This window comes from Tauraco erythrolophus, chromosome 9 (genome assembly GCF_009769465.1).
Source record: "Tauraco erythrolophus isolate bTauEry1 chromosome 9, bTauEry1.pri, whole genome shotgun sequence".
NCBI classification, from domain to species: domain Eukaryota; kingdom Metazoa; phylum Chordata; class Aves; order Musophagiformes; family Musophagidae; genus Tauraco; species Tauraco erythrolophus.
This window is the reverse complement of record NC_141473.1, coordinates 28422661-28431934: the sequence shown is the minus strand read 5'-3', so window position 1 is coordinate 28431934 and position 9274 is coordinate 28422661.

Below are 9274 nucleotides of genomic sequence, written 5' to 3'. Positions count from 1 at the left end.
ATGTAAAATTCATAACAACAGCAACACACTCAGCTTAGAAAGCCTTTTTCTTACATTAGCCAGTGGCTTCCAAGGAGGCTTCCAGCAACACTAAGGAATCAGTAATGCAAAGGAGCCTTCTCACTTACCTGGTTTCATCACCATCCTCCAACTACAGCAGCTTTCATGACTGTGCTCAACCTTTATATAGACTGGTTTCAGCCACCCCCGACACTTAACAGCTTTGATGCTGAAACACCTGCAAAAGAGATGTAGCAGATCAGTTATCACCCTAATCCAAAAAGCCTGTGTCTTATCTGTTAGACCACAGAGCCCTAGCAAATTTTCTGGGTCTAGCTAGCATAACAGCGGGGAAGGGAGGCAAGGGACTGTCAGGGACACACAGAGCCTGCCTGCATGAGGTGCAGTGCTGGGGCACCAGCTGAGCTCCTCAGGCAAAACAAGCACAAGAGAGGAAGAAGTGACTTGTAAAAAGTTTGGTGGAAGGGCTGGCTGTATACTGGAAAACATGAACTGGAATAAACCCTGCCAAAATTAAGTTAAATCATTATGATTTTTTAACAAACAAACAAAAAAACACCACAGATTTTAACTGATAGGATAAAAATATATGGAATTACTGCTTTATGTCTCACAGCTACGATTTTCTAAATCCAGTACCAGGAACACTAAAGCACATTGTCATACCATTGCTCTGTTTCCCACCTTGGCAAAAGGAGATAATTTATGATCTCTCCACTATCAGAGTAGCTTAGAGTCGTCTTACACTAACATGAGTAAAAAATGTTGAGACTCAGAGTGAAGGTAGAATAAAAATGCAAAATATATTAACTCTCCACATTAGCTATGGCTGGAAGGAAAATAGGAGGCTCGGCAGACTAATTGCTTTACTCAGTATGGCAAATTATCCATTCCAAAAAGCAACTAGTGGCATGAAAACAGTAAGTGTAAGTTAAAGGGCATTAGCAGAGGTGCAGAATTCCCTACCATTAACAATGCTAGTTTATGCTTTTAAGTTTACAGCAAATTAGCCATACCTTTCTAAAGCTCATCAACACTTCTCTCACTAGAAAGTAAACCTTGAACCCTAAAACATTGGCATCTCTGCCATTTCTTAGTAACAAACCTTAAACTAATACTTTTTGTAGTGGTTAAGAAAAAACACTGATTCAAATCATGCAACAGTGGCTTCAAAGGCAAAAATCCCCTTATCCTTGCCTCTCCTAATATACTCTTATTGGCTTCAACAAGAGTATTAACCTTCAATATCAGCCAGATCTGCTTCACCTGCTCCCGTTTACCAGAGGCTGTGCTGGAGTCACAGCTGAATCCCCAGCTGCACAGGCTGCCCTCAGCGGGACAACGCTGCGCACGCGTGGCCAGGGGACACTCCAGCCCACGTGTGCTCAGGGGCCCGGTTTGTGGCAGCGAGGTGAAGGAGCACGGAAGGCTCTCAGAGGACGTGTTACGGGTTTGAATGGAGTAAGTTACCTGATACTGTGAAGCGGTCACAGAGAAATATGAGAATATGGTTTAATTGGGATTAGGGATGGTTGGACTCGATGATCTCTAAGGTCTTTTCCAACCTAGAAATCTATGAATCTATGAAATCACTTCTGGGCTGGGCGAGCAAGAGGCTGGCGTGGGTCCTGCTTTACACAATTAGGCATAGTTAAATGAAGGGCACATTTCCCTAACAAGCCCTTTTACCCCTATAACAAGAGGATGAATTATGTCCAATATATGTTCCAGTTCACCACTTGAGAAGATTAAAATGGCATATTTTAGTTTTCTAGAAGTGAAAGGCTGGATCACTATCTTTCCCACGTGCAAAGCCCCTGGGACTAACAGGCATCACTCCATCTGGGAGACAAAAATCTGCCCTTCCAGCTGAGACCGTAACCCCCGAGTATGATCAAACGTCCACCTCCCTTCCACATAATAGAATTTCCCAGTGAGCTAATTGTTTTTACTTCTTTCATCTCCATAATGAGGTCAATGGCAAGGGCAAAGAAGAGAGAATTAGCTCTAAGTGTTCTTGGCTTCAAAGCAAGAGGAGACAGAGCTTCCAGATTTTGGAGAGTGCTGTACAGGGTTTATAAAGCACCATGGGACCTTCCAAATATCTGAACTGAGAATTGCTTCAGTTTAGGATAAGGCTTGCCTGCACTGCCACTTCAGTTTGGCAATGCCACTTGTGGGTCACTGATGGCCGTAACCCATGCTGTCCCTCCAACAGCGACCGGCTCTCATCCACAGCTCCTAAAGCGCTTTGCAAAAATGCATGAAGCTTCACGACAGATGCGGAGGCAGGGAAGTACCACAGTGCGTATCGGGGCCTCAGCCTCGTTACCGCCTGCCTGCAGTGACGGAGCTGAGCGGCCCCTCCTGCCCTGCAGCCCCCCGTGGTGCGAGTGCGGCACGGCGGAGTTGTAACAATGCACATTTGTGCACGTGGACATACACCAACACTGGGTCCACCGGAAACAAAACTGAACCATCATCAAAAATGCAAATGGCAATTAAAAACAGTCTCCCAAGAGAAAGTGGGTCCTTTGACTTTCTTTCCCCAAGCAGCAAAGATTCTCTGAGGTCTGGCCTTTAGCCCTTCTCACTTTTTTCCCCCTCATGCATGGGCACATGTCCTAAATCAAGGCTTTCCCCTGTGGGCTTTGAGTAAAGAGTTCAGCATCAAATTAATTGCTTCCCCACCCGTACAAGCAGAAGTCTGCAGGTGCCTGTCTCAGGCCATCATTCCTGATCCTTGTTAATAGTTCTGCCTGTGATAACTATGCTATAAAATACTATTTTTGCTGAGACACTAGTGAGTCCTGTAGGGTTTTTATGTGTGTCTGTTTGGGTTTTTTAATACTGGAGAGGCCTGTTAAGAGACACCGTACCTCCTAGTCATCTCTAAAAACAAAGGGTTTCATTCTGTTACTTCTTTTTTTTCCTTCTTTGAAAAGAATCAGCATAACTAAGCGCACTGTGAATTAAATCATGCAGTCCTAAGTATTTTCATATATTAATGACTTAAATCTGCTGTGTGTCCTTGTTTTTCTTGACTTATACAAAACACATCCTGGAATCATTTTGTTAAAATACAGCCAAAACAGAGCAGAAGGCAGGTCCTTTGTATAGGATAGGCACCTGCCATCAGGTGATTTCCAACAGGAAGGAGAGCTGAGGAATCTGATATCCGTTCACTGCAAGGGACACAACAGCACCCAGACCCAAGTGGTTCTTGAAAAACAGGAGTTGTCTTAATCAATGTCACAAGAAAGTTTCAAAAATATGTTTACTCAGAAACACTGTTTTACAGCAACTCTCTCTGAAATCTGTGATTGTTAAGACATGTATCTGGTTTTACTCCTCTGCTTTTCATTCCAGCTGCTAACATTCAGGCAAATTTACACCGGTACATACATTTTTTTCATCGTATTGTACAGCAAACTTATAAATACAGCATTGCTGTGCAAAGAGTGATCAGTTCCTGTTAAATACAGATTTTATACCTACTTTCACAGAGTTACTTCCCACATTTTGGGAACAGCTAGAACTGACAAGAAATCATGCTGCTAGTATAAACAGCAAGAGCAAAACATCAGTTCTCTGACAGAAGGATTAAAAAAATAAACCATCTCAGCTTTGCATACAGCACAATGAGCACATCCCATATTTTTTCATCTCTCTGAGGCCCAGCCCTGTGAGACTAGCAGTCTGAACGCTGGTTGCACACAGTGAAGCCTCTGGCATGCTCGGGGCTATTGCAGCATCTGCTTTACAGCCCTCAGGCTTATGCTGGTTCATAACTGCCCAAGTACAAGACAAGGTGGAGAAGCCAGAGCAGGGCTGAGGCTTTGGGACATGTCACATCGGTTCCAGCCTCACCAGACCCTGCTCCCACCAGTCTGCAAGGACACCAGGTGCCAGCCACCACCTCTGCAGAGCAGGTGGCAGGAGGGCTCTTATCTACTGGGCAGCCAAACAGGCAACAGGTGGAAACACTTTTACGTTCTCCCAGTCCGGGCAAGATAAAACTCAGTGCTGGAAGTCTCAGTAGTTTGTTGTTCCTCCCTAAAGCACTAATGCTAAAGCTGTGAAAATCAGTTTTGCATTCTGGAAAGATGCTTTTTAAGCCAAGCTCTAATTTTGTGGAGTTTGCAGAGAGCACCTCTCAAGAGACATAAGAGACCTAGCAGACACTACTGCTCTCAAAACACATGGGGTATCCTGTCCTCAGGGACTGCCCCCACTAACCAAAAGCTACAATACAATTAAGGTCAATAGTAGCACAACATCCAACATTTGTAAATGGATTCTGCAAACCAAAATTGTTATGGGAATCTTCCTGACACATCTACATATGTTTTCACTGCGTTATTGCCAGAAAGGACACCTTATAGAATATAAAACCACCCCAAAACATACGCAGCTCTACTCTGGGAGTAATTTTTGAAAGTCTGTTCCTTCCTGGATGCGAGCAAAGGTTATTATGTGTCTAGAATAGATATAGTCTAGACAGATGGAGCATCATGGGGGGAGGAGGGCTGAACTCACGATCTGTTTGTTTCCTGAAGAGCCTTTTGTAATGAACTTTGTAAAAAGCCTTTTTGTAAATCCAAGTGAATTAAATTGCTTTATGTATCACTGGGATAAACAACTTATTGACAATTATTTTTTTTTTTAATTACTTAAATGATGAATGTTGGAAACAGATGAACAAGCAGAAAAATTTGGATAAAATAATTTTGAAATACACACTTTCCAGTACGCTGGAAATTAATTCTCTTCAAAAAAAGTATTTTTAATTTAAATCATACAAGCAATCCCATCAAAGTCAGGGGTTTAATATTTTCAGGAATAAAGATCTCAATCTTACTTTTCAAGCTATGACCAGTGTCAGATTGCAGAATCATTTATCAAAATTCTCAATAATCCATCTCTTTCCCTGTGTTGATTACTGTCCGTAATGAATAATGTGCCCTAGAAACTCTTGCATGATCCGAAGACCTCTGAATCTTTAGCAGTCTGAAGCCTTGTAAGATTTGCAGCCCCATTTGCTAATTTTTAAAAGAACATTCAACGCTATGAATACATGCTGAAAACTTGTGCATAAAGAAGAATCCCTATAACACGGTTATGTTTTTTCTGACATCAGATATATATTATTTTTTTTAAAAAAAAAAGAAAACCAACCAAAAACAAAGCAAAGAACATATGATCTTACAGGCAAACCAGAGAAAGAACACCTGAGACAATCTTAGCAGGCCTGATGAGACTGAAGTGATTTTCAGCTACAGATGATGTTATTTTAACCTATCTTTGTATCACTAAACCCTGTTGTGGCACAAAAGCCATGTTCTTCTTTGTGCACTGAAATACCAGGTTTGGTGCAAATCAGGAAAGGAAAGAAGGAAAATATGAGCACATTTCAGTTGAGTCCCAACTATAATATATTCACTTACTAGCCTGCTTCATCTATGGCACAGTGGATTTACCCTTGCGCCATCCACATGGAAGGAGCTCCAGCAAGGCAGAGTAATGGATTCATGATCACTCTTTTAGCTCTTTCCTCCAACATGGTGGCGGGACTTCTATCTTGAGGTCCTTCTGACTGCTATTCTCATGGAGAAACAAGAAAAGTATATGTTCATACAATTCGAAGTAAAAACCAACTGCATATATACAATTTGTGTTTGAGCTAACTTTTGAGTTAGCCAGTCTTTACCTTGTTTTGCTTACATTCAGACTGTAATCTTCTTTTACATGAAAAAATCTTGGGAACTCCTTCACAGATATTATCCACGGATAATTTAAAATGAGGCTTAAATGGCAACCTGTTTATACCACAAAAGGTGAAATTAGTAAATGAATAATACTGTAAATATTTGAACTAGCTTTTAATTTCCATGGATCATAAGTTTGTTTCATAATTCCTATGAAACTTACCCTTAATAGCAAGTAAAAATGATTACAATAGCATTCTTTAAACATCTGTTTGAATGGTGATTGCGCTGAATGTGAGAGGCTGCGGCCACAGTTTCATGAGGCGGTAAAAGTGAGAACTAGCTCAATGAATTTGCTGCTGCCTCCTCTGCCTCTCCATGAGTTTTTGCCAAAGCAGATGACTACTGAGTTGTGCCACACGGCAAACTGGAGCACAGAATTGATCTGAGTTAAAAGTACCTCTCTTTTTTTTTTTTCTCCTTTAGACGCCACTGATGAAGGAAATCAGCAGCATTCACTTGGGATAACTATCCAAATACCCATGTCCTTAGGCTATAGTCTGAAACCCTGATTTTGCACCCAGAAAACCTGGCATTTAACAACAGAAATTCAAAGCCGAAGAGCCAGTCACTCCAGACTGCATCTTCACAGATGACCCGTTTTGGGTTCACTGCTAAGTTATCTTGCTGCCAAGTAAGTTCTCAGTACAGCAGTCTTCTAGTGTAGGAATTTAAGAACCTCCAAAATAGGAAAACAAAACCCAGAGGAAAAAAAAAAAAAAAAAAGGTAAAGACAACAAATACAACTATACCCAGCAATATCTTGGGGAAAAAGAAACAGATTAAAGAAAAAGTTGTGGACAGCTCTTTATCTTACTTCATAACGTTCAGCATAGAAATGCTTTATCATCCTTAACAATATAAGCAACCCAACATTTTTAGTACTGTATAGAAGCAAGTATCTTTTTTGTACTGAAGAGAACTAATTTTAATCTATTTCCTCTGTTTCCTCCATTCAGGCAACTGCTTAATATGTTGATCTTCCATGCATTTTTATTTCTCCACCAATACGTTTCTTATAATGGGAATGAGCTGCTCTATTAAGCTTCTTAATAGATTCTACGTTCTCAAAACCCAATAACTTAAGGACAATACATTAAAATAGACAACAAACTAAGCTTGGTGTTTGCAAAGGTGAGGCTCCATCAACAGTGACCTTTAAAGCTACAGCAAGGACGCTGTTTAAATTGGTTTGCAAAGAAACCAGTGTCTGATACGTCTAATTGCATTAGTTTGTGTCAGTGCTACAACACCCTGAGATTCTTTGCAGCTTGTTAGTGGTCAGGAACAAATTACAGTCCTGATGTGAAGCAGCAATGGACATAAGCAGATGTCAAGGAATTCGCTTAGAGCTGTGGGTCCACAGCGGTTGTGGAAAAAAAAACAGCACCTCTGTATTTAGCTGCATCACCTAGCACAGACACAGCCTAGTTTGAACGACGAACTCAAGACTGGCCTTAGCTTTGTATGTGCAAGCAACATTGAGCATTAGACACAGCACAAAAGTATTTTGACAGTCTAACATAGTTATTTTAATTATATCAATTGAATCCAATAACCGTGCTGCAATATCACGTTAGCTTAGTTTGAAATACAATGTGAATAGAGGTTTTATTTGCAAACCATTACAAAGATGTAATTCCATTTTAAAATAGCAAATGATACAAAATAATTCTCTGGAACCTAGTTAGCCCTGGTAGGATTCCTCCCTCCTTCCATGGCTGTACAGCCAGCTATCTTCACATGTATTTTATACAACCTCTGAAGTGAGTCAGAGAGGAGCTTTCCACCACAAGTAAAGAACAAGGTGACCTGACAACGTGTGAGGCAAAGTCTTGAACACACAATGAGCAACTGGAGCCAGGGGATGAGGACGCCCAGACAGACACTTTGCAAACTGCCAGAGCAGGTTTTTTGCCAGATGCCCATGCCATGACTCAGCCTCTAGGACAGGGCATGAGACCACATCTGCTCTAGTGTACATATCACCAATTCCAGATTGAAATCACAGTGAAGCAGCACTAAGAGTTAGGAGGAATGAGGTCTAATCCTTGTGAAATTAATCCAGGTAGTTAATCCAAAACGGAGAATATTCTTCATCTAGCTTTATGCTTCCTAGCAAAGGTTTTATTTAAACAGCCAGCTCCGAGCTACTCTTCACCTAGCATTAGCCTTTACTAACCATTTGCACAGCTAGTGCTGTGGGCAACAGACCCGTCAGCAACATGACTGACCTCTTGCCTGTACCCCCATCACATCCTCGCATCTCATCTGTTTTTAATTCAAAACCGCATATGGCCTGTTTCTTTGCCATTTCAGTTTCTCTCCCAAGTTACACGTTTCTGCAGTCTCAGAGGTTGAACAGTCACTGGTGAAATCCCCTTGCTCCTGGGCAATTAGCATCCTCTCCTAGGTGCAATATTTTGGGACACACTTTGTTTTGCATTACCCCGCCTGAAAGACCCATATGGTGTATCCTACCAGCAGATTACTTTTTTTTTCCCCTTTTACGGGAAAATCATCGTACAAAAGACTTTGCTTTTATTACAGGTTTTCGTGTTTGCCTAAGGCTTAATCGCGAACAAGACTACTAATTATTTGTACCTCCTGCAGCGCTGACGAGGTTTATCCAAGATAAGAACAGTTCAGCCCCTTGTTCCGCCACCTGCCAGCGCAAGACTGTTGCCAGCGATTCCCTCCGATAACTCAGGCTTTTTTTGCAGCTGACTAGGAGGAGTAAATATTGGTTTTGTTTTCCTAGCAGGCAGTTCTGCCTGGCGGCTGTAGCAAGGGACACAGCCGGCAGGGCAGGTTTTGGCCTCTTTACCCAAGACCCAGGGCAAGAGGGGAGCACAAGCTGCGGGCTGGGGCCAGTGGCAGGAAACGGGTTTCTGAGGATGGGGAACAGCCAGTCGGGGGTTTAAGTAGCTTTGGGGGTTGCTTTCTCCAAGGCCATCAGCTCTCAGGGGCACCAGGCTGGTGTGCAGCAGCTCTCCAGAGGACACCTCCCTCCGAGGGGTGCCGGTGCAGCACCAGGGAGGCATGGAGCACCACCCGCCTCAGCACTAACCGCTGCCCACCCTCAGCCTGGGGAAGAGAGGGCAAAACTGAAGCATTTAATGGTAAAAACAGGCCAAAAGCACTATTAGCCATCATAAGACCACTAAACTCAAGGTTTTATTTCATCTTTCCGGACAAAAAACAATTAACTTTGTCACCTGGTCTGTGGTAGCTCTCCTCACGGCCTGCTGGGACGGTCGCTGAACTGCTTCTCTCTCATCAGTCTCCAGGATAAAAATCAGCACTGGAAGAGATTGCAAAACCTCTGCCTTTCTTTTCGCAGGGCTCACAACACACACCAGCTCCCATCTACAACCCACTGAGTATTAAACTTGTTTAAATTAAAAAAAAAAAAAAAAAAGAGATAAACTTACAAAATTTACTCTCCCTTTGAAAAGGGCTACCTAAAGAGTTAAAAAAAAAAG